At 46.0% G+C, this 25,996-nt stretch overlaps 1 protein-coding gene across 12 annotated transcripts in view; it reads left to right on the top strand.

The window, feature by feature from the left end:
- RBFOX2 (RNA binding fox-1 homolog 2) overlaps positions 1 to 25,996 on the top strand; it is a 932,501-nt gene that overhangs the window by 158,086 nt on the left and 748,419 nt on the right. The gene's annotated exons all lie outside the window — the stretch shown is intronic.

Genomic DNA, 25,996 nt, shown 5'->3' with positions numbered 1-25,996 from the left:
ACTACAAAAGAGGAGGAAACAAAAAGGAAGCAAAAAAATGGCAAATAAACCCCCCCCCCCAGCAAATTAATTCTAAAATTTATTTTTATCATTTTGGTTACCCCTCTTTAATTAAAATATATCAAGATAAGGAACAAAAAATTATATATATATATATAAAAATAAAGGAAATGCAACAAAAATGAGTTTAAAAAAAAGTGTCTCGGAAAAATTATTTTTTTGACCTGGCTTAAAAATTTTTTTTTACTCTCATCCAAGTTTTCTTAAACTTTTTTGGCCCTGTTCACCATAGTCATTAAAACTTGTTTTGCTTTTTATTTATTTGTGATTTATATTCCATTTTTCAGGCACGTCAAAGCGGATTAAGGACCTCATGGTTTCTCTTTTCATGTTATTTTAGATTGACCTTAATCAAAATTTAAATTCATTAATTTACCTTTTTGATTTTGATTCTGATGCTTCTCTGTCTGCCCTTTTGTCCATACTACTGAGACTACTATATGTGTGATGTCAGTGCAGAACATTGCTATGGCTAAGATTATTTTCTGTTCTTCTGTCGAGTCTTGGTTTGTTGCTTTGCTGATCACGATCCACAGCAAAGTTTTATAGTAATTGATGTCATATACTACTAATACCTATACATGGTTTATAATTGCCATTCTGTTTTATTATTGTATAGTACTGGCAGTACATGCTGCTTTGTGCAAGGTAAAATATTCAGTATAAAAATGCAGTAGTTGAAGTTATATGGACACAATAGTTGAGAAAGTTATGGTGTATAATGGTTAAGCCTCTGGGCATGATGCACACATGAAAAACAGGCCCTTCATGGTATGAAATGGGAGATAAAGAATTGCAGTCGCAGGGTACAAGTAGTAAACAGCTTATTTGACCGCATATGATTAGGTGTTCTTGTTAGAAATACCATGAGTAATGTGGATTGTGGGGATATATTTAACTCTGGAAACATTTCCTGGCTTCTGATACAGCAGTTTTAGTGCTTTTAGATCTTAATGACATAAGCTAATGTAAAACTTGGTTTTATTTCTGCTTGTTAGTGAGCATTGATCACTAGAGTTGTTGGATATAGCTTTAATCCTGTCAAGCTCAGCTTGGCTTGTTGCTTTCTTCATCTTTATCCAAAATCCCCTTTAAGCTTGTTAATTATAGCGGTTTATTTTGCTGTGGACTGGCTAGTGACATATCTTTATGTACTGGTTGTGGCCTAAATCTGTTGTCAGCTCCTTCATGGAATTTAAGTACTGCTGATTTCCTTCAGTATGAAAGAAAATAATTTGATTTTATATGCTGGCATTGCAAGGTGCTTAAAGGAAATATCTTACATCACTTTTTATTCAAACTGTATCATAAAGTGCTTTAAGGAGAGATTGTGCTTTTCATACAAATAGGGCAACGGCACTTCTCATATAAACTCTGTGCAAAAGTGACCCATCACTGTGTGGAAAAGTGACAGAGTAACATTCACATAAATCCTTTATCTGTATACTTCAGGTTAAACTCAAATGTTTGTCCACCCACATACAGCAGTCTTGCAGTTCTAGCTCCATGATACAATATGCTGCAACCCAAGTTAAGACCCCAATGTAATAAGAAAAATGTGCCAACAAATTAGCTCTTCTCCATGCATGTTAAGGCATTAGCTATTAGTCTCCAGTGCAAAGAAGTATATAGACTTAATTTGTTCTCTTAGCACTGGAAATGTAATTCTCTGAGGACAGGCAGGATGTTGGTCCTCATACTTGGGTGACATCATCAGATGGAGCCCCGATGCAGAAAACTTATGTCAAAGTTTCTAGAGCTTTGACTAGGCACTCAGAGCATGCGTCCACATGGGATCCCTCTTCAATCTCTCTTCTTTTCTGCGGAGTTATAAGCCTCGCGGTATGATTGTGCTCACTTGGCTGTTTTTTGCATTGTGGAAAACCTTTTGCTCTTCACATTTTTCATGGTTTATCCAGTGTTTTGGGTAAGTTTTCTTTGCGGTTGATTCCCCCTGTTGTGGCGGTGCCTTTGTGCCCACTGGCCGTTGACGTCCTTCGCTGTCGCTTTAGACTTTGCAGCCTTTTTGTTTCGCCCCATCATGGCCACGTCCGGTTTCCGCCGATGCCCCCAGTGCCTGAGGACCTTGTCTATCACTGATCCTCATGAGGTATGCATCCTCTGTCTAAGGGGCAGTGCATGACATCCGGGGTTGCTGCTTGCACATCTAAATGACCCTGAAGGTACGTTTGCTTCGACTCGACCAGATGGATCAGCTTTTTGGGTTGAAGTCCGAGCTGGCGGCATCAGCATCGAAGGACCTTGAAGCCGCACCAATGGACACCACACCATTGACATCAGTGGGACAGTTGATGCCATCGGTGGATAGGGGCACCGGAGAAAGACCTTTGTTGATCTCTGGGCTGAAGATGCTGGGTTCATCATCTTTGACCTTGGCACTGGGGATAGACAAGGCCGAGCATCAAGGGAAGCCTAAGAAGATTCAGCACCGGTCCCCGTTCATGTACGGTGTTGGATGTGGGGATTCCCTGACTTTTACAGCGATGTCCCTGCAGCGACCCTGTGGAAAAGAGAGCCCATCCTCTATTGATACCTGGTGTCTGCGATGGTATCAAACAATCCTAGTGCCAGTTGCTGATCCTCCTTGCGAGTCTGAAGAAGATCTGGCTACCCTTCTTTCCTTCCAGTCAGTGTTTGCATTGGCAACATTTGAGGAAGAGCCAGAGTGCCGAATTCAGCTGGCAGTGGAATGTGCACTGTAGGGCTTTGGTCCTGTGGCCCTGACAGCCCCGGAGCTAGTGCCTCCTATCCTCGTGCTGCTTCGCTCAATATTTTCATCGGTGTGTTACCAACCCAGCTGACGTCAGCTCCCAGGACTGCATTGGTGCCCGTTGGGGCACTGAGGCCTCCCCCTACTATTATGGTGGCCGTTGCTGGTTCCTCTGAGGAGGAAGCTCCACTGAGGCTGGCAGAGATGCCGAGGACTGTAGCCCCCCCCCCTCAAGTTCCTCTGGTGCCTGCACCTCTGGACGTAGGCCGAGCACCTAGGGCCCCATCCTCTGTAGCATACAGTGAGGATGGTGGTTTCTGTGACCCCGGTGGGGTGGGGATGATCTACAATCTTCCTCAGAGGACTCTGATGATCTCCCGTCAGACCCGACTCCAGATGAATGAAGGAAGTCTCTGCCTGAGGACTTAACTTTTGCAGGGTTTGTGAGGGTGTTGGCGGAGGCCATACCTTTTTAACATTTGACAGAGGAGGGATGCCAGGCACAAAACGCTTGAGATTCTCCAGTTTGTGGTGCCTCCTAAGGAGATTGTGGTGGTCCTGGTACACGAGATCCTTAAGGAGTTGCTGCTGAGGATATGGGAACATCCCCCTCAAAGTGCTTCCTGTTAACAAAAGGCTACTGGATTTGATAAGCGTCAGCTGCCTCACCAGTCAATGGTGGTCGAATCCGCTCTCAAGAGGGCTAAGCACTCTCGGCACCCCCGGGGAAGCACCATTGAGTGATATATGCTCTTGGGAGGAAGGTATTCCAGGGTGCCATGCTTATTGCCTTCATCGCTGCCTATCTGCTCTACATGAGCCAATACTCGTGGGACATCTGGAAGTATTAACACATTCTCATATTGCTGGTGCACAAGGGTCTGAAGTGTGGAAAACTCAAGGTACATGCGACATACGATGTTTTCGAGATGGCACTGAGTGTCTCTGCAGCGGGAATTACCTGCAGAATGGCATTGCTGCAGGCCTTGGATCTCCAATCAGAAGTACAGGAAAGACTCGCTGTTGTGCTGTGCACTGGAGAGAATCTCTTTGGAGATAGGGTGAGGGATGCTGTGGCCCAATTTCAGGACCACCATGAAACCCTCCAACAACTCTCGGCTATTTATTTAGTTATTAGGAAGTTTTTATATACTGACATACACTCTGAGCATCACATCACATCGGTTTACATGAAACATGAACTTGGCATGGTAGCGCTTTACAGGGAACTAGTCATATAAAACAGGTAACTTAAACATATAACAGATGAGAACACTTAAACTTAGCTTAAAGGCGATTAACGTGAGCTTAAATTACAATATTTATAGTATTTACAGAGGGTATGTACAGGGAGGGAGATAGGGTTAATGATAGGTTCAATAAAAGGGGGGAAGGGGACGGGGAAAAGGTGGGGGGGAGCGGGACATAGAGAGGAGAGGGTGAGGAATGGGAGGGTGAGGACTAGAGGGGTTCAGTGGGGTGTTTAGCCAGTGTTTAGCCAGTGTCAGTGTATGCCAGTTTAAACAGCCAGGTCTTAAGTTTCTGCTTGAATTTCTTTGTGCAGACTTCCTGGCGTAGGCTAACTGGCATAGAATTCCATAGGGCGGGAGCGGCTAAAGAAAGCGAACGAGCTTTTGTTGAGGCAAGGTTGTAGAGTTTGGGCGAGAGTGTGCTTAGGGTGGCTAGGTATTGATTTCTGGTTGGTCTTGTGGAGGGGTAGAAAGTTAATGATTCTTTGAACCAGTTCATTTCGGGGTTGTGGAGGGCTTTGTAAATGATGGAAAGAATTTTATATCGGCTAATACTCCAGACCCTTCCTCATGCAGGGGCAAAGAAGTCTTTCTTTTGTCAGAGGAAGTACTATCTTCCATCTCCTTGATTCAGTCAACACCATCAGAGCTCCCACGGCTGTTCCAGGCAGCAGAAAGCCTCCAAACCCCTGCCAGCTCCTTAGTCAACTCTGGGGATGGGATTTTGACTGGCTTGTAGGAGCAAAAGCGAGTTGCCCGTACCCGGAAGAATGGACCATCCGGTTGGGGGAAGGCTGCGGTTCTTTGCAGACCAATGGTCCAGTGTAACCCCAGACCAGTGAGTTCTGTCCATTGTCCGTTAGGGGTAGTAATTGAATCTATTGGGTATCCGGCTAAATTGCTCTCCGTGCCCACATAGCAGGCTAGAAGCGCATCAGAGGTGTACTTCAAGCTGAGCTCTCTTCCCTCTTAAAGGCCAGAGCAGTTGAGCCCGTACCATCAGGGCAAAGAGGGTGGGGATTCTACTCTAGGTACTTCTTGCTTCCAAAGAGAACAACTCTTTGGAAGCATTATATACATAAAAACTAGAACCACAGTTCTAGTTTTTATGTATATAATGCACTCCTGTTTTATGTAAACCAGTAAGATATGTTTTCATGATTGCCGGTATATAAAAACTCTAAATAAATAAAATAAATAAACTCTGTGCCCCCACAGGAAGGCACCTCTGGGGCTTCCACTACAACTCCTCCTGGGATCAACATGGACCCAGGAACCTGGGTCCATGTTGTAGTGGAAGCCCCAGAGGTGCCTTCCTGTGGGGGCACAGAGTTTATTTATTTTATTTATTTAGAGTTTTTATATACCGGCAATCATGAAAACATATCTTGCTGGTTTACATAAAACAGGAGTGCATTATATACATAAAAACTAGAACTGTGGTTCTAGTTTTTATGTATATAATGCTTCCAAAAAGTTGTTCTCTTTGGAAGCAAGAAGTACCTAGAGTAGAATCCCCACCCTCTTTGCCCTGATGGTACGGGCTCAACTGCTCTGGTCTTTAAGAGGGAAGAGAGCTCAGCTTGAAGTACACCTCTGATGCGCTTCTAGCCTGCTATGTGGGCACGGAGAGCAATTTAGCCGGATACCCAATAGATTCAATTACTACCCCTAACGGACAATGGACAGAACTCACTGGTCTGAGGTTACACTGGACCATTGGTCTGCAAAGAACCGCAGCCTTCCCCCAACCGGATGGTCCATTCTCCCGGGTACGGGCAACTCGCTTTTGCTCCTACAAGCCAGTCAAAATCCCATCCCCAGAGTTGACTAAGGAGCTGGCAGGGGTTTGGAGGCTTTCTGCTGCCTGGAACAGCCGTGGGAGCTCTGATGGTGTTGACTGAAATTTTTGCTCCTGGGTGAAATTTTTTAAAGGGCTGCAAACCTTTATCAAGGCACAACCAGCCCCTGCTGAGCACCTGGCTCAACCCCTAACAGAAGCACAAGCCCTTCCTGGCACCTCCCAGGTTCCTCCTGGGTACGGGCAACTCGCTTTTGCTCCTAGGTGAAATTTTTGCTCCTGGGTGAAATTTTTTAAAGGGCTGCAAACCTTTATCAAGGCACAACCAGCCCCTGCTGAGCACCTGGCTCAACCCCTAACAGAAGCACAAGCCCTTCCTGGCACCTCCCAGGTTCCTCGAGACATGCCTCTCCTAACTAAGAGCCTCCATGATGGGGATCCAGACACCTCAGAGGATGAAACTGACTCCCTGGAAGAAGGAGAAATTCCCCCAGGGATGGAGCCATACCGAACCATGCTCAGATTCTTCCACAAGGACGAGTTACCAGTCCTCGTGTCTCAGACTCTGAAGATGCTGGGCCTTCCAGGCACGGACCCTATAACGGAACCAAAGAAGAACCCCATCTTGGTGTACCTCCGTAAGGCCTCATGCTACTTTCCTATGTTGGAGCCCATCAAGGAACTTATTGACCTGGAATGGAATGCTCCAGAGGCCAGCTTCAAAGGGAAGCTGGCCTATATCCACTGGAACCCATTGCCAAGGAACTCCTATGCTTCTTTAAAGTAGACGCTCTGATCTGAGCAGTCTCAAAGCGCACTATGATTCCCATGGAGGGAGGAGCGGCGTTGAAGGACATTCAGGACAGATGGCTGGAATCCATCCTTAAACAGTCCTTTGACATATCAGCAATGAAGCTACAGATTGCTTTCTGCTGCGCATTGGTAGCACGTTCCTGTTTACTTCTCTCCAGAGACGCAACTACATCCAGAGAAACGATGGAACCTGCGGTCTCCTTCCTCACCGATGCTACCTCAGATCTCGTGGCAGCCAGAAGACAATTATGGCTCCGGAATTGGTCTGCTGACTTGACATCCAAAGCGAACCTCATGAGAATGCCTTTTAAAGGATCTCTCTTGTTCGGAAGTGAATTGGAGAAATTAGCCAACAAATTGGGCGAATCTCCAATACCCCGACTACCAGAAGACAGGAACAAAAGAACATATCAGCGCTCCTCCCCCAGAAGAACCAAGGGCAGAGGATTGCAGCGCTTTAGACCTTACAAGAACACACAGTGCCAAGTACCTCGCCCTTCAGGAAAGCCTCATTCCTTTCGGACCAGACACAGCAAGAAGGGAACTGGCTCAGGGGCAGGCTCCGGCTGTACCCCACAATGAGAAAATGCAGACCCATCCACAGGAAGAAGACATGGGGGCAGACTTGCCCTCTTATACCAAAGATGGGTCGATATAACATCGGACATGTGGGTCCTAACTATCATTCGAGAAGGGTACTCTCTGGAATTCCAAAGCATCCCTCCAGACAAATTTATGAGATCACCCTGCCACTCCCACTCCAAGAGGCTGGCAGTGGAAACCACACTAGCAAGACTACTTAGCCTGAAGGCAATAGCTCCGGTGCCTACGTCTCAACAAAATACTGGCCATAATTTCATCTATTTTATCGTCCCCAAGAAGAAGGAGCATTCCGGCCCATCCTGGATTTCAAGACCGTCAACCGTTACCTGAGGGTACCACCCTTCTGCAGAATTTGGAGAGAAAGGTAACGGTGGTGGGGCCACTTGGCAATAGTGATTATAACATGATAAAATTTAAACTAATAACTGGAAGGGGGACAATAAGTAAATCTACAGCTCTAACACTAAATTTTCTAAAGGGAAACTTGGATAAAATGAGGAAAATAGTTAGAAAAAAGTGAAAAGCTGCAGCTGCAAAGGTTAAAAGTGTTCAATAGGTATGGACATTGTTTAAAAATACAATCCTAGATGCGCAGTCCAGATATATTCCACACATTAAGAAAGGTGGAAGTAAGGCAAAACTATTACCGGCATGGTTAAAAGGTGAGTGTGAAAGGCTAAAAAATATCCTTCAAAAATTGGAAGAAGGATCCATCTGAAGAAAATAGGAAAAAGCATAAGCATTGTCAAGTTAAGTATAAAATATTGATAAGACAGGCATAGAGAGAACTTGAAATGAAGTTGGCCATAGAGGCAAAAACTCATAATAAAATTTTTAAAAAATATATCCGAAGCAAGAAACCTGTGAGGAAGTCGGTTGGACTGTTAGATGTCCAAGGAGTTAAAGGGGCTCTTAGGGAAGATAAAGCTATTGCAGAAAGACTAAATGAATTCTTTGCTTCTGTGTTTACTAATGATGTTGGGGAGATAGCAGTTCCAGAGATGGTTTTCAAGGGCGATGCGTAAGATGAACTGAACCAAATCACTGTGAACATGGAAGATGTAGTAGGCCAGATTGACAAACTAAAGAATAGCAAATTGCCTGGACCAGATGGTATACATCCTAGGGTTCTGAAGGAATTTAGAAATGAAATTTCTGATCTATTAGTTAAAATTCGTATCCTATCATTTAAAATCATCCATTGGACCTGAAGACTGGAGGGTGGCCAATGTAACACAATATTTAAAAAGGGCTCCAGGGGTGATACGGAAAACTATAGACCAGTGAGCTTGACTTCAGTGCTGGGAAAAATAGTGGAAACTATTCTAAAGATCAAAATCACAGCGCATATAATGGAACACAGGCAACTTGGATTTACCCAAGGGAAGTCTTGCCTCACAAATATACTTCATTTTTTTTGAAGGGGTTAATAAACATGTGGATAAAGGTATAGATGTAGTGTATTTAGATTTTCAGAAGGCATTTGACAAAGATCCTCATGAGAGGCTTCTAAGAAAAGTAAAAAGTCATGTGATAGGAGGCAGTCCTTTTCTGGATTACGAACTGGTTAAAAGACAGGAAACAGAGTAGGATTAAATGGTCAGTTTTCTCAGTGGAAAAGGGTAAACAGTGGAGTGCCTCAGGGATCTGTACTTGGACCGGTGCTTTTCAGTATATTTAGAAATGATCTGGAAAGGAGTACGACGAGTGAGGTTATCAAATTTGCAGATGATACAAAATTATTCAGAGTAGTTAAATCACAAGTGGATTGTGATACATTGCAGGAGGATCTTGTGAGACTGGAAGATTGGGCATCCAAATGGCAGATGAAATTTAATGTGGACAAGTGCAGGGTGTTGCATATAGGGAAAAATAGCCCTTGCTGTAGTTACACAATGTTAGGTTCTTATTAGGAGCTACCACCCAGGAAAAAGATCTCAGGAATCATAGTGGATAATACTTTGAAATCATCGGCTCAGTGTGCTGTAGCAGTCAAAAAAGTAAACAGAATATTAGGAATTATTAAGATGGGAATGGTTAACAAAATGGAAAATGTCATAATGCCTCTATCGCTCCATGGTGAGATTGCACCTTGAATACTTTGCACAATTCTGGTCACCGCATCTCAAAAAAGATATAGTTGCGATGGAGAAGGTACAGAGAAGGACGACCAAAATAATAAAGGGGATGGAACAGCTCCCCTGTGACGAAAGGCTGAAGAGGTTAGGGCTGTTCGGCTTGGAAACGAGATGGCTGGGGGGGGGGGGGGGGGGGGGGGGGGTGGATATGATAGAGGTATTTAAAATAATGAGAGGTCTTGAATGAATAGATGTGAATCAGATATTTACACTTTGGGATAATAGAAGGACTAGGGAGCATTTCTTGAAGTTAGCAGGTAGCACATTTAAGACTAATCAGAGAAAATTCTTTTTCACTCAACGCACAATTAAGCTCTGGAATTTGTTGTCAGAGGATGTGGTTAGTGCAGTTAGTGTAGCTGGGTTTAAAAAAGGTTTGGATAAATTCTTGGAGGAGAGAAGTCCATTAACTGCTGTTAATCAAGTTGACTTAGGGAATCGCCTCTGCTATTACTGGCATCAGTAGCATAGGATATTCTTAGTGTTTGGGTACTTGCCAAGTTCTTGTGTCCTGATTTGGCCTATGTTGGAAACAGGATGCTTGGCTTGATGGACCCTTGGTCTGACCCAGCATGGCAATGTCTTATGTTCTTATGTTCTTATTGACAGAGAGAGTGTGATGGGGGGGGGGGGGGGGGGGGGGGGGGGGGGGGGAGAGAGTGTGAGTTTGCATGTGAGAGAGCATGTGTATATTTGTGGATATATAAGAGCATGGGTGTGTGTGTATGTATGAGATCATCTGCATATGTGACAGCATCTGCGCTTATGTACATGAGCATGTTAATGTGTGAAAGCATCTATGTGTGTGGGTGGGAGCATGTGTATGTATGAGAGCATCTGTGCTTATGAGCATGTGAGAGCTTATATGCATCTGCATGTGTGTATGTGAAGGTGTGAGCATCTGTGTGTGAGCATGTCTGTACGAGAGAGCATATGGTGTGTGTATGTGAGCATCTTTGTGTGTGTGAGAGCGCAAGTGTGTGTGTGTGTGTGTGTGTGTGTGTGAGCCAAGTGTAGACCAAGTGTGATCGGGAGAACATGTGTGAGTGACTTTTATGTATAAGAACATATGAGAGCATCTATGTGTATGTGAGCAAATGTGTATGAGCATGAATGAATGTGTAAATGAGAGAGGGAAAAGAAAGATCTCCCCCTCCCCCTCCCCCCAAAGCACTAATCCACACAAATCTTAGGGTGACTGGAAATCAAAAGTTCCCAGATATGGAAAATGGTGATTTTTGTATTTTTACTAGTTTTTATTTTTGGGTGCTATTTGTATCTATTTTGAAATATTTTTTTGGTGTTTGGGAAATAGTTTATAATTTTAGGCATATGGTACAGCATGTTGAAAAGTGTGGGTTCGGGAATTGGCAGTGGAGTAGAAGGGCACAGATAAGAGTAACTTGCCTGATGAACAGAGTTCATGAGGAAGGGTGTACAGGGAGAGAAGAGAAGATAGGTGCGAAAGAGAATCTCAAACTGTATGCATAAGTGAACTGGGAGCTAGTGTAGTGATTTGAGAAGAGAAGTTACATGGTTATAGTGACATTGAAAGAAGATGTCATGCAGCTGAATTTTGAATAGATTAAAGTGAAAGATGGTTTGATAAGTTTTGATATCTGTGGAAGCTTCCATTTCATCGCTAACCAAAGTTATATTGGACACAAATAATCAAAAGCTTCTATATCTAAATTGCATCCAAATTGGATACATTTGAATCTTTTGTTACTACGATGGAGAAAGGTCAATTCACATTGGTTCAGTCAGAGCAACTACATACAAAGAAGTTGGAAAACTTAGAAGTTTGAACTTACGAGACTGTTTTCACCTATTGAACTTCTCAAGAATTATATTTCTGAAGTCCTAGTGATGCAATGCCGGTATTAACCAAAGCATTTTACTTACCATCGTCTAATGAAGGAGTAGATGGTGGTTAATCACAAGTTCAAGATCATACTTTAGATCTCTCAGCTGTTTTGGAACATCTCAAGCTCTAGAGATCTCACAGAGAGGAACTCTCTTGGTGACATTTGCTTTCCATGCCGATAGAAATAATGGTCTAAAATTCTTTTTTCTGTAATTGCGTGACTTTGATCTATGGACAAAGGAAATGGATCCATGCTCCAGGGGCGATCCGGGAAACTACAGACTGGTTAGCCTGACTTCAGTGCCAGGAAAAATAGTGGAAAGTGTTCTAAGTATCAAAATCACAGAATATATAGAAAGACATGATTTAATGAAACAAGGTCAGCATGGCTTTACCCAAGGCAAGTCTTGCCTCACAAATCTGCTTAACTGTTTTGAAGGAGTTAATAAACATGTGGATAAAGGTGAACCGGTAGATGTATGTACTTGGATTTTCAGAAGGCGTTTGACAAAGTTCCTCATGAGAGGCTTCTAGGAAAAGTAAAAAGTCATGGGATAGGTGGCGATGTCCTTTCGTGGATTACAAACTGGCTAAAAGACAGGAAACAGAGAGTAGGATTAAATGGACTATTTTCTCAGTGGAAAGGAGTGGGCAGTGGAGTGCCTCAGGGATCTGTATTGGGACCCTTACTTTTCAATATGTTTATAAATGATCTGGAAAGAAATACGACGAGTGAGGTAATCAAATTTGCAGATGATACAAAATTGTTCAGAGTTGCTAAATCACAAGCAGATTGTGATAAATTGCAGGAAGACCTTGTGAGACTGGAAAATTGGGCATTCAAATGGCAGATGAAATTTAATGTGGATAAGTGCAAGGTGATGCATATAGGGAAAAATAACCCATGCTATAGTTACACAATGTTAGGTTCCATATTAGGTGCTACCACCCAAGAAAGAGATCTAGGCGTCATGGTGGATAACACATTGAAATTATCGGTTCAGTGTGCTGCGGCAGTCAAAAAAGCAAACAGAATGTTGGGAATTATTAGAAAGAGAATGGTGAATAAAACGGTAAATGTCATAATACCTCTGTATCGCTCTATGGTGAGACCGCACCTTGAATACTGTGTACAATTCTGGTCGCTGCATCTCAAAAAAGATATAATTACAATGGAGAAGGTACAGAGAAGGGTGACCAAAATAAGGAAAATGGAACAACTCCCCTATGAGGAAAGACTAAAGAGGTTAGGACTTTTCAGCTTGGAGAAAAGATGGCTGAGGGGGGATATGATAGGGGTGTTTAAAATCATGAGAGGTCTAGAATGGGTAGATGTGAATCGGTTATTTACTCTTTCAGATAATAGAAAGACTAGGGGGGGTACTCCATGAAGTTAGCATGTGGCACATTTAAAACTAATCGGCGAAAGTTCTTTTTCACTCAACGCACAATTAAACTCTGGAATTTGTTGCCAGAGGATGTGGTTAGTGCAGTTAGTATAGCCATGTTTAAAAAAGGATTGAATAAGTTCTTGGAGGAGAAGTCCATTACCTTCTGTAAATTAAGTTGACTTAGAAAATAGCCACTGCTATTACTAGCAACAGTAACATGGAATAGACTTAGTTTTTGGGTACTTGCCAGGTTCTTATGGCCTGGATTGGCCACTGTTGGAAACAGGATGCTGGGCTTGATGGACCCTTGGTCTGACCCAGCATGGCATCTTCCTATGTTGTTATGTACCCAGATCTAATTAGAATTACTCCAATGCGTCAGAAAAAATTTCTAGCTATGCGTCATGAGGTGGTTTCCAAGGGGGGCCATTTTGTATTTTATTATGCTTGTAAATGATCTTTGAAATATAAAAATATGAATTGTTTTTTGAGCCATCTCAGCTTCGAACGTTTCTAGACTCACAGGCTTGATTGCCTAATAAGTTGTCAGTAATAATTAATAACTGGCAGTATCTCTGATTTTTTTTTTATTTTTCCTTTACATTTTTCGCTTATTTTCTCTTGTTCCCCTCCATTTCTTTTTAAAATGAATGTGCAATATTTCTTGTACTTAAGAGTAATTCCTTTTGTTGTATTTTCTTAATTGCACCTCTCATTTCTGTAACAAGAATCCTTGTTATATTGTAAATGCATGAAAAAAAAAATCAATAAAAATAGATGGTTCGATGGTAGGCCTGCAAAGATCAAATTGCAATAATCTGAATGGAAGGTGATAAGAGAGTTGAGTGTTTTGGTAGCATGCTCAGAAAGGAAGGGATGGGTTTTTGCAATGTTAAGGAAGAAGTGATATGTTTTTAGCAGTGTTTTGGGTGTGTGTAGAGAAGGAGAGTGAGGTATCAAATAAGACCCCCCAAGGTTACAGGCCGAGGGGAAATAGTATGAATGCGCCATCCACAACAACAGAAAAAGAGGGAAGGGGGAGAGGATGAGCAAAGGTGTTTTCTAGTAGCCACATTGGACCTAGAGATAGTCGTATTCTCCTAGGACAAGCAGGATTGTAGTCATCACATGTGGGTGACATCATCCGATGGCGTGCGGCACGGAAAACTTATTCATAGTTTTTAGAAACTTTGATTGGCACACTGAACTATTTACGTGTCCTCTTCAGTCCTTTCTTTTCCACGGAGCTACTATCTCGCGGAGGTGGAGCTCATGCTCTTTTTCTCGGGGAAACTTTTCGCAAAGTGAGTTTTTTCTGCTTTTTCTTCCTGCGTTGGGTCTCTTTTCGGTTCCCGCTTCTTTCTTGGTCAGTGAGTATTTCGTGATTCTCCCGAACCCGCTGGTCGTCATGCCTTTTGCGGTTCATGGTGAGCCTCATGGTGTCCTCGGGCTTCTGATCGTTCCCCCAGTGCCCCCGGACTAAATCCATGATGGATGCACATGATGTGTGCATCCTCTGCCTGAGGGCATCACACAATGTTCAGGGCTGTGAATTGTGCACTTAAATGAGCCCAAAAGGCTGTCTGGCCATGTTGTATAAGGTGGAGAAAGTTTTTGGTTCGGGTAAGTGCGAACCCTCCATTTCGGCATTGATGTCATCGACGTCTAAGGACCAAGGGAAACCATTCGTTCTTGATCCCTCGGTGACCACTCCTCTCCCAAGGCTTTTGGGGGGAAAAAGACTCTGGGGATCGCCCAGCTTTGGTCTCCTCCATCGCGGACTTCACGATCGTCTTCCTATTCTTCAGCGCCAGGGAAGGACTGGGCCAAGCCCTGCCGGGAGGTCTCAGAAGCATAGTCACTGGTCCCTGTCTGCACTCGGGCTGGCTCCAGTGCTTATCGCCTTGCCCCTGAAGCAGCCACAGCTAGAGGAGGCTCCATCCTCCTTTGATGCTAGTGGCTCCTCCTTGGGGCTCCGAGGAGGAGATAGCCTCTTTCTTCCCCTCTCAGCTTGCCCTTTCCTCTGAGGGTTTTTTTTTTTAATTGATATTTTATTAAAGTTTTCAGAAGTAATGTAAAGGTAACATACAATACAGTGATAAATATAATAGTGATATCAGCAATACTATACTTTGTTAACATCCTGGCTATACTTCATCAATATATTCCCAACGATGAACCAGAACCCCCCTCCCCTCCCCCACAGGAACTGCCGTTATTCCAGGTCCCAAGTCGATGCTTCACTGGAAAGTTCTTTAATGTCTGTTGATGTGCTTTAGGTGGTGTTCTTAAGTTGTACAGGATGTGTGGTCGGTAATGCAATTTACTGAGAAGTCTTACAGATAGCATCATGCAGCTAAACAACATATAAAGTATATAATGGAGATGAATATAAAACATAATCTCTCCTGTCCCGATATACAGCTGAGACCCACAGGAGATCCTTAGTAAAATACATCACATGCAATACTTTTCATATTTGGCAGTCTAAGGGGTTGTCATTTTATGTAAGGGTTTGAACTACAAAGTAGTGCTCATGGCGGATTCCATGCATGCATAGGTTGCCAAACCTTATAATGAGAAGCTAATCGATTATTTTTAATCGCCGATAAGTAATCTAATCGGTAACCCTGTATTTTAGCTATGACTTTGTCCATTGTAGGAATTGTAGTGGATTTCCAATATTGAGCAATTGTTGTGCGAGAGGCTATCAATACAAAAATGCACAACCGTTGCCTATCAAGTCCATCAATAGGGGCATTTAAGAGAACAGCTGCTGGTTCCCATGAGAAGTGGTGCGCCAGTAGTTGTCCTAGCCAACATGCTATAGCTTGCCAGAAAACGACTATCTTGGGGCACGTCCACCAAATATGGAAATAAGTGCCATTTCCTCCACATGATCTCCAACAGAGAGATGATATAGAGGGGTATATCCTATGTAAGCGTTCAGGATCAAAGTGCCATCTATACAACATTTTATTGCTATGCTCTTGTAATCTGGCAGAGATAAGCCTTTGCTAGCTCTCTTGAAGATAATATCCCAGGTTTTCGCCGGTAGGGGTTCCCCCAGGTCATTCTCCAACTTCAGTATATGTGGGGTAGGATGTTTCCCTGCAGTACATAGAATTTGTTAGATCTTTGAGATCTCTTTATTCAAGGAATCAGCATGAAGGTAGTAATTTTCAAATAGAGATTTATTTATTTATTTATTTTGAACTTTTCTATACCGACATTCATGTGGCAAGATACATATCATATCGGTTTACAGTGTAACACAAAATTGCAACAGGCATTACATGAAACCGGGTTACATAGATCTGGGAAAACAGAAGATACAACTGGGGGAAGAATTAGCAACTGTTAACAAGTGAGGCATTTAGAGAACGAAGAATCGATTAGGCGGAAGACTGTAAATCTCCACCCGTGCAATTTAAAATAAGTATAAGTAAAAATAAAATAAGGTTAAATAAATTAATAAACAATAATAAGTCTGTGAAGGAGGTCCTGGAAATGTTCGTAGAGGTATGTTAGTGGTAATACTCGTCTGGTTATGGATAGGCTTGTTTGAAAAGTAAGGTAATGGTGAAGCTCGTTTGGTTATGGTTAAGCTAGTTTGAATAGCCAGGTTTTGAGTTTCTTTTTGAAAGTCAGTAGGCATGGTTCTTGTAGGAGTTCTGGGGGAAGAGTGTTCCATTGAGAGGGACCAGCGGTGGATAGAGCACGTTTCCTTAAGGTTTTCTTTGCTGGTGGGGCATAGAGTGTGCCTTTGTATGCAGATCTAATTGGTCTTGAGGATTCATGGGGACCTAGAGGAATGATGAGATCAAGAGGTGTTAGATTGTGCATGGCTTTATAGATTATCGTAAGGAATTTGTAGAGTATTCTAAATTTGATGGGAAGCCAGTGTAGTTGTGAAGTATGGGTGTGATGTGCTCTCTTCTATTGGAGTTGGACAGGATCCTAGCGGTGGAGTTCTGAACCATCTGCAGGGGTCTGATAGTGTTTGCTGGAAGACCTAGAAGGAGCGAATTACAATAGTCTATTTTTGAGAAAATGATGGACTGAAGCACTGTGCGGTAGTCATGGAAGTGGAGGAGGGGTTTCAACTTTTTCAGTACTTGAAGTTTGAAGAAACAGACTTTTGTGGTTGTATTGATGAATTTTTTTAGGCTGAACTGTTTATCCAGAATAACCCCAAGGTCTCTGACATGCGGGGAGATATTAATTTGAGAAGTGATTGGTATTTTGTTTAGTCCATACTTGTCGTCATGTGATATAATAAGGATCTCCGTCTTTTTGGTGTTTAGGACTAGGTTCAGGCTGGCAAGGAGGTGGTTGATTGATTGAAGGCAATTGTTCCAGAAGCTGAGAGTTTTGGAGAGGGATTCCTTGATGGGGATTAGTACCTGCATGTCGTCAGCGTATATGTAGTGTTTTAGATTAAGATTTGCTAGAAGCTGGCAGAGCGGAAGAAGATAATGTTGAAAGGGGTAGGAGAGAGGGAAGAACCTTGTGGGACTCCAAAGGAGGAGCTGACGGGTGGGATTCTTTGTTATTGATTTTGACCTTAAAGCATCTATTATTGAGAGCATTTGAATCATCTGTGTGCCGTCCCAGTGATACCAATGTCCGTGAGGTGCTCTAAAAGAATTGCGTGGCTCACTGTATCGAATGCTGCAGATAAATCGAGAAGAGCAAGGAGGTATGGTTGTTTTTTTTTTTTTCTAGGTTGAGGATAATAGAGTCTGAAAGAGAGATAAATAGTGATTCTGTATTTAGTGATTTTCAGAATCCGAACTGTGCTGGGGCAAGAATCTTGTGTGTCCAGGTATTCGGAGAGTTGTTTGTTTACGATTTTTTCTAGAAGTTTTGCAATAAACTGTAAGTTAGCTATCGGACGGAAGTTGGCGTGGTCCTCAGGTGACAAGTTTTTTTTTTTTTTTTTAGCAACGGTTTGAGTATCGTGATTTTAAGGGCGTCTGGAACCAGCCCTTGAGCAAAATAGCAGTTAATGATTTCTGAGATAGGCTTCGCTATGATTTTTGGGATGGAGATGAGATTTGATGGTATTGGGTCCGGATGAGAGGATGGTTTGAGCTTCTTGAGCAAGATTTCAATCTCCAATGAGAAAGTGGGCTCGAATGATTCAAGTCTCGAATTTTGCTGAATAGTGGTGTTATAGGGGGAATGTGACTGGTAATTGTTGGCATTAAGTGGCGCTACCAGGTTGTCGATTTTTTTATCGAAGAAAATAGCTAGTTCTGTAGCTTTGGTTTCAGCTTGGTCGTCTGGAATGGTTGGTGGGGCAGTTTTTGTAAGAGATGAGACGTACGAGAACAGGGCTTTGGAGTCAAAGATGAAGTGGTGAATTTTTTGGGCGAAGAAGTCTCTCTTCGTTCGGAGGATCTATTCCTGTAGCTGTGCATGGTATCTTTGTAGGCGGCCTTTGTCTCTGCGGAAGGGTTTTTTCGCCATCTATGTTCTTTGCTTCTTAGATCTTGTATTAGGGATTTCAATTGCGGTGTGAACCAAGGTTTTCTGTTGTCAGGATTCGGGTGTATTACTTTGGTAATTGTAGGGCAGGTAAGATCCGCTACTTTATTGGTTATCTTGAACCACGAGGTGGTGGCTGCCTCTGCATCTGAGAGATCGAGGTGATCTAATTCTTTAGATAGGTGGGAGCTGAGGTTGTCTAAGGAGCACGGTTTCCTGAATTGGATTGTGGACTTGTGAGATGGTTGTGGAGTGGTTTTGGGGATGTCAAGAGTCATCGTAATCAATTGATGGTCTGACCATGGAACAGGTGTGCAGAGCGGTTTGGAAGCTTGGGTGATTCCTTCGTTTAGGAAAATTAGATCCAGCATGTGTCCAGCTTTATGAGTGGGACTGTCTATTATTTGTTTGAAATCCAAGTATCTGAACGATGAGAGTAGGGTTTCACAGTTGGGGGATTGAGGAGAAGCGTCAACGTGTAGGTTTTAGTCTCCCATTATTATAGCTGGAGAATCATAGTTGATATGTTTGGCAATGCATTCAATGAGATGTGAGGGGTCTGATTGTAGGAGCCCGGGGGGGGGGGGGCGGGGGCCATAAATTAGGCAAATTTGAAGTTGGGAGGATTTGAAAAGAGCGAATTCGAGATTTGCTGCAGATTCTGAGTATTGGAGAGAAAATCTTAGATCTATCTTTGCCATTAGGAGTAGGCCTCTGCCTCTTTTTTTAGGTCTAGGGATTGAGTAGATATCGTATATCTGAGTGGGAAGTTGGTTGGTTAGTACTGTGTCCGTGGGTTTCAACCAAGTTTCTGTTATTGCGCAAATGTCGGGTTTGGCATCCAAAAGGTATTCGTTGATAATGTGTTTTTTTTTTTTTTTTTGTGAGAGATTGGGCATTGGAAAAGGTGAGTGAGAATAAAGAGAGGCCCAGAAGTTGAGTGAGAGGGGAGATCGTGATGGGGATCAGCCTATTGAGTTGAGTGTTAGGGGCAGTAATGGGTTTGGAGTTATGTCTGAAGTGATTGAAGATGATTGGGATTGGGAAGGTTCGCAACTTGGTTGATGTAGGTCGGTAATTCCGCTGGGTTGGTCCGCTAAGTGTCTGTTGAGAGTCTGTCCGTTGATTACGTCTGTTAGGTGTTGATTGCGTCTGTCCGTTGATTGCGTCTGTTAGGTGTTGATTGCGTCTGTTAGGTCTGTTGAGAGATTTTCCGTTGATTGCATCTGTTATGTGAGTCCGCTGAGAGTTCGTTGAGTGGGTCCGCTAAGTGTCTGAATGTTTGTCTGTTGATTGAGTCAGTTGGGTAAGTCCGCTGAGTGTTCGTTGAGAGAGTGAGACTAATGCGCGTTGTATGAGTGATTCCGCTGAGATGTTATTTTGAGTGAGTGAGAGTATAGCGTGAGCCCATTGTGTTAATTTCAGTGAGTGAGTCCAGTGCGTGAGTCTGCTGATTTCCTGTCCGCTGGTAATTCCGCTGGTAGGTCACTGAATGAGTTCTCGCGGTCACTGACCGCTGAATGAGATTGCTGAAAGACCGTCGGATGGATGAGACCGTTGTGAGAGTGAGTCCGCTGGATTGAGTCCTCAGGGTGTCTGTCTAAATGGGTCAGAGCAAATTAGAAGGTGTAAAGGATCGTCAGGATGGGACCTTTGCAAGGAAAAGATGAAAAGGTGCACAATAAGGGGCGCACAAAGGGGCAGGCCCCTTTGTGCGCCCCTTCGGCGTGCGACGCCGGGAGGGCAGCAGGGATTTTAAATCCCCTGCAGTCGCTGGTTCGTGACGTCCCGGAAGCGTCCAACTCCTGATTGGCTGGTGAGCTGGGGAAGAAGAGGTGAGGCGTGTAGCCTGAAGAACCGGCGTGCTGGGAAGTGAGAGAATTCGCCTCATGGTCGGCGGGGAGCCTGTTGGAGGTAAGAGCTAGAGATCTAGCCCCTCTCAATTTCCCCGTATGGTTAATATCGTTAATAAAGTGGCGAAGTTGTGTATAGGCTAGAAAAGTGTTGGGGTCTAAATTATGTTTTCCTAGCGTGTAGCAGATGGACTCATTACAAATGGGTATAGTGTGCTCGTGCTAGCAGTTGGAGACGGATCTGACGTCAGCACATGGTACATATACCCCTGCAGGAAGTGCAGCAGCTCAGTAATTTCAGTCTCCAAAGCAGTTTGGAGCTACCTTACGCTCGCTGAGCATTTTTCCAAATTCTAACGACTAAATTCTTAGAAGAATCCTACCTGAAGACGAGCCCCGCACTCCTGCAGTGATACCCTCGGGTCCCTCCCCCAGTTGAGTTTCCCGAGGTGATTTCCGTGGTCCCTCGGAGGTAAGCGCCTCGGTCCGGTGGCCGGATCGCGGCAGGGACCTAGCCCCCAAGTGAGAAGGGCTCGGGCGCGGCATAGAGGCAGCCTCGGTCCCGATCCGTTCGCGGTGAGGACTTAGCCCCCGAGCGAGACGAGTTCGGGCGCGGCTTAGAGGCAGCGGGTGCACTTCCTCGAGCGCGGCGGTGACAGTACTCACCCTCTCCCCCCGCAGCCAGAGACCGCCCGGGTCGCAGCCGGGAAGCGCCGAAGATCAGGTAAGGCGTACATCTTTACTTTACTGGTCTCCGAAGAGCGAGGATTAGCAGGGTCTGCCTACATGGCAGCCCGCCAAGGAGGTAGCCATTTTACCTGCCTGCTCGCCGTCGCCATCTGCCCTGGTTCGCCGCCTCGATCTAGCGTACAGACTAAGCGCACGGGCGACGGGCGCGTATGTTAGGCGCCCGAAAGTAATTGGGCGCACATTGCTAAGCGCACATTGATAGGCGCACATTGCTAAGCGCATGCTGATTGGCGCACGTTCTTAAGTGCACGCTGATAGGCGCACGCTGATAGGCGCACACTGTTAGGCGCACGTTGATAGGTGCACGTTCATAGGCGCACGTTCATAGGCGCTCATTGAAAGGCTGAGAGCACACCGGAGTGTACAGATAACAGACGCGATGGAGCATATGAGAGCCCATGCGTCCGCAGAGCTGGCACCTCCAGAATCAGGCATAAGAGCTCTAGGCCTCTGCTCAGCATGCCACCTCAGAGCCACACAGAGCGAGGAAGCAGACTCCCTATGTGCCCAATGTGAGGAGGCCCTGGGAGTTCCAGGCCAGGGCCTGTCCCAGCCCAGTTTGACTGCCAGTTCCTCAGGGAACACCCCGAACCTAGGAGGCCGCGGTGAGCAGCCAGGGAACCCCACAGACCTGGTGCCCCTACGGCTAGAACCTGCTTTGCTCTCCTGGGTGGAATTATTCAAGGGGATTCACTCCTTTGTCAAGATGCAGTCTGATCCCCGACCGGACCTATACGTACCGGATGACCCTGCCCCTGGACCCTCAAGACCTAGGCACGGCCACCCGCCACCCGGAAGCCCCACTTATGGGGACTCAGATTACTCTGAGGAAGATGGCGAGCCCCCAGAGGAGGGAGAACTTCCCTCGGGGATAGAGCCGTATCGAACCATGAGACGCTTCTTTCTTAAGGAGGATCTTCCAGACCTAGTCTCTCAATGCCTGTCGGAGCTGGCTATCCCGGGCCCAGGCACCCCAGGGGAACCTAGAATGAACCCCCTGCTAGAGGGCCTGCGCCAAACGGCTCACCATTTTCCCCTCCTACAAGCAGCACAGCAGCTAATCGATCTGGAGTGGAATGCGCCGGAGGCTTCATTCAAAGGGGGTCGGGCTTTGTCTAGCATGTACCCCCTGGACCCGGTAACCAAGGAGCTGCTGACGTGCCCGAAGGTAGACGCCATAGTTAGCGCAATTGTGAAGCGCACCACCATTCCGGTGGAGGGAGGGGCGGCCCTCAAGGATGCACATGACCGGCGCATGGAAGCCATTCTGAAACAAGCCTTTGAGGTGGCAGCCATGTCCCTACGAATTGCGACTTGCTGCACCGTGGTGACGCGTTCCTGTTTATCACAAGCCAGGAACAACACCCCGGGTGAAGAAATGGAATCAGCCCTCTCGTTCCTCACTGACGCTGCCTCCGACCTAGTCCGTACAGCAGCCAAGGGAGTGTCATCCTCAGTGGCAGCCAGAAGACAGCTCTGGCTACGAAATTGGTCGGCCCACTCCTCCTCCAAGACCCGCCTTACAAGAATGCCTTTTAAGAGATCACTCCTGTTCGGCAGCGACCTCGAGAAACTGGCTAATAAATGGGGCGCATCTCCATTACCCCGTCTACCAGAAGACAAGTCACGGAGGAACCAGCGCCCTTTTCCAAGACCATCCAGAGGTAGAAGCTCTCAACGCTTCAACCCTTACAGGGCTCGCTACCAAGCACCTCGTTCTCAGACCAGTAATCAGTCCTTTCGGACTAGGCACAACAAGAGGGGAACCGGCTCGGGGTCGGGTCCCGGCCGCACCCCACAATGAGAATCCGCCGACCCATCTGGGGGAAGAAGCCATAGGGGGCAGGCTAACCCTATTCTACCACAGGTGGGTCGAGATTACTTCGGGCCAGTGGGTCCTCGCCATTGTCCGGGAGGGGTATTACCTGGACTTCCTTCATCTCCCTCCGGACAAGTTTGTGGAATCTCCTTGTCCGCCCCTCAAGAGGGCGGCGCTGGAAGCTACCTTGGGGAGGCTCCTGTCCCTAAAAGCCATAATCCCAGTGCCTGCATGGGAGATAAATTCTGGGCATTACTCCATTTATTTCATAGTCCCCAAGAAGGGGGGCACCTTCAGACCCGTCCTAGACCTCAAGTCGGTCAACCAGCACTTAAGGGTCCCAGGATTTCGCATGGAAACTCTGCGGTCAGTCCGAAGTGCAATACAGCCAGGGGAGTATCTCACATCCCTGGACCTGTCAGAGGCTTATTTGCATATCCCAATCCATCGGGATCACCAGCGCTACTTACGCTTCAAAGTCCTGGATTAACACTTTCAGTTCCGGGCTCTACCCTTTGGGTTAGCCACCGCGCCGCGGACCTTTACCAAGGTAATAGTAGTGGTGGTGGCGTCACTCAGGAAGGAAGGCATTCTCGTCCATCCATACCTAGACGATTGGCTGATCAGGGCAAAGTCACCGGAGGAGAGCCACCGGGCAACCAACAGAGTTATATCTCTTCTGGAAAACCTAGGATGGGTAGTCAACATAAACAAGAGTTCCCTACAGCCATCGCAGTCGCTGGAATACCTAGGAGTCTGATTCGACACCCAGGAAGACAAGATCAGCCTGACCTCCATGAGGAAATCAAAACTCCGGAATCGTTTGCAGAATCTGTTGAGCACCGCTCGGCCCACAGCTTGGGATTACCTACAGGTCCTCAGCCTAATGGCCTCCACTCTGGAAGTGATACCATGGGCACGGGCTCATATGAGACCGTTACAGCGCACCCTCCTATCTCGGTGGAGCCCACGATTACAGAACTACACCGTGCATCTACCTCTACCGGCCAGAGTACGGAATCAGTTACGGTGGTGGCTGCAGCCCGGCCACACGAGCCGGGGGTCAAAGATGTCCGCACCAACCTGGACCCTGCTCACTACCGATGCCAGCCTGAGCGGCTGGGGAGCACACTGCGAAGAGCTAACCGCCCAAGGGCGGTGGAACAGAGAAGAGTCGGGGTGGAACATCAACCGACTAGAGGCACGGGCAGTCAGGTTAGCCTGCCTGCGATTTGCCCACAGACTTCGAAACAGAGCAGTCAGAGTGATGTCGGACAACGCCACCACGGTGGCATACATCAACCGACAGGGCGGAACCAGAAGCCGACAGGTATCCTTAGAAATAGCCCCCCTGATGGCCTGGGCGGAAGCGAATCTCCAGGACATCTCCGCCGTCCACATCGCCGGGAAGGACAACACCACGGCAGACTTCCTCAGCAGAGAAAGCCTAAACCCGGGGGAATGGCAGCTGTCATCCACGGCCTTCCAGATGATGGTGGATCAGTGGGGGACTCCAAGCATGGACCTACTAGCGGATAGGTCCAACGCTCAAGTACCCAGATACTTCAGTCGCAGGCGAGATCCTCTATCCCACGGGATCGACGCCCTGGTGCAGCCATGGCCTCCGGGGATCCTGCTATATGCCTTTCCCCCATGGCCCCTGCTGGGTGCCATTGTACACAAGATTCAGCGGCACAGAGGCCTAGTTCTTCTGGTGGCCCCGGACTGGCCAAGAAGATCCTGGTACGCAGACATGAGAAGACTACTGGCAGGGGATCCTCTACCCCTGCCCCCTCACAGGGACCTGCTGCGACAAGGTCCCATCCTCCACGAAGATCCAGCTCAATTCTCTCTTACGGTCTGGCCATTGAGAGGGCCAGACTGAAGAAAAGGGGATACTCGGTGCCGGTAATAGATACACTCCTCCGAGCACGCAAGTTCTCCAAATCACTAACTTATATAAGGATCTGGAGATTATTTAAAGCCTGGTGCGAAACTCGCAGCGCCAATCTGCATGCCGCTAGAATCCACCATCATTCTGGATTTCCTGCAGGATGGACTTGAGAAGGGTCTGTCCCTCAGTTCAATCAAGGTTCAGGTGGCAGCGCTATCCTGCTACGGCCCCAGGAGTGACGGCAACAGCATTGCCACACACCCAGACGTTTCATGTTTTTTGAAAGGAGTCAAACACATTCGCCCACCACTGAGGTGGCCAGTGCCCCTGTGGAACCTCAACTTAGTCTTGGAATTCCTAGCGGGATCCGCCTTCAGACCTTTCCGGGGCCTGTCCCTCCGTGTGTTAACCTTGAAGATGGTATTCTTGCTGGCTGTATGATCAGCACGCCACATCTCAGAGCTACAAGCGCTGTCCTGCCGCGATCCGTTTCTCAGGATCACCCCTGGGGCTAGTCCAAGAAAACAGAGAGGTAGGCGATCTAATATACCGTCAGGTGATCACAAAGGAATAGATGCCTGAATCTTTTTCAACACTTTATTGATGCAGAGACGTGTCAAATAAAATCGCCCGACTCAGGCCGAGTTTCGCAGCTTTATAGCCGCTGCCTCAGGGGCTCCAATCAATGATGTGTTTCCTCAAATCAATTGTGCTAGTATGCCAGTATACCATACTTGTAAAGCGGAGACTGCGGTTTACTATGCTGGTATGCGTTCCGAACCTTCGTGCATAAGTTGTTCTTGCACTACTGGCATACTAGCACAATTGATTTGAGGAAACACATCATTGATTGGATCCCCTGAGGCAGCGGCTGTAAAGCTGCGAAACACGGCCTGAGTCGGGCGATTTTATTTGACACGTCTCTGCATCAATAAAGTGTTGAAAAAGATTCAGGCATCTATTCCTTTGTGATCACCCCAGGGGCTATCCATCTTCGCACGGTTCCTTCCTTCTTACCTAAGGTAGTCTCGCACTTCCACCTCAACCAAACCATATCCTTGCCTACCACGGAAGGTTTGAAGAAGTCGGAAGAAGGTCGAATGCTACACCATCTCGACATTGGCAGACTGCTGTCCAGATACCTGGAAATGTCAGAAGCAGTATGAAAGAGTCGGGCGGGGACCTGGGCCTGTGCCTTCAGATCCCTCAAGGCCCCCTCCTACAGATGCGCCCAGTGCTCCCTGGCCCCCATCATTGGATGACCGAGATGAGCCTGAGGGTTCATACGAGCACTAGGGGGAAGGACGCCTTTGATGCTTCATCTGTGAATTCCAGTGATCTTCCATCAGATCCTTCCCCCTCTGAGGTGTGGCGCCATTCTCCGCTGGAGGACTTGATCTTGCGGGGTTTGTCCGGGCGATGGCTTTAGCCATTCTCACAGGACAAGCAGGTTGGTAGTCTTCACATATGGGTGACATCATCAGGATGGAGCCCAATCACAGAACACTTTTGTCAAAGTTTCTAGTACTTTGA

The sequence above is a fragment of the Rhinatrema bivittatum genome, chromosome 2 (assembly GCF_901001135.1).
Source record: "Rhinatrema bivittatum chromosome 2, aRhiBiv1.1, whole genome shotgun sequence".
In the NCBI taxonomy this organism is placed as follows: Eukaryota; Metazoa; Chordata; class Amphibia; order Gymnophiona; family Rhinatrematidae; genus Rhinatrema; species Rhinatrema bivittatum.
This window is presented reverse-complemented; position numbering and strand designations above follow the sequence as displayed.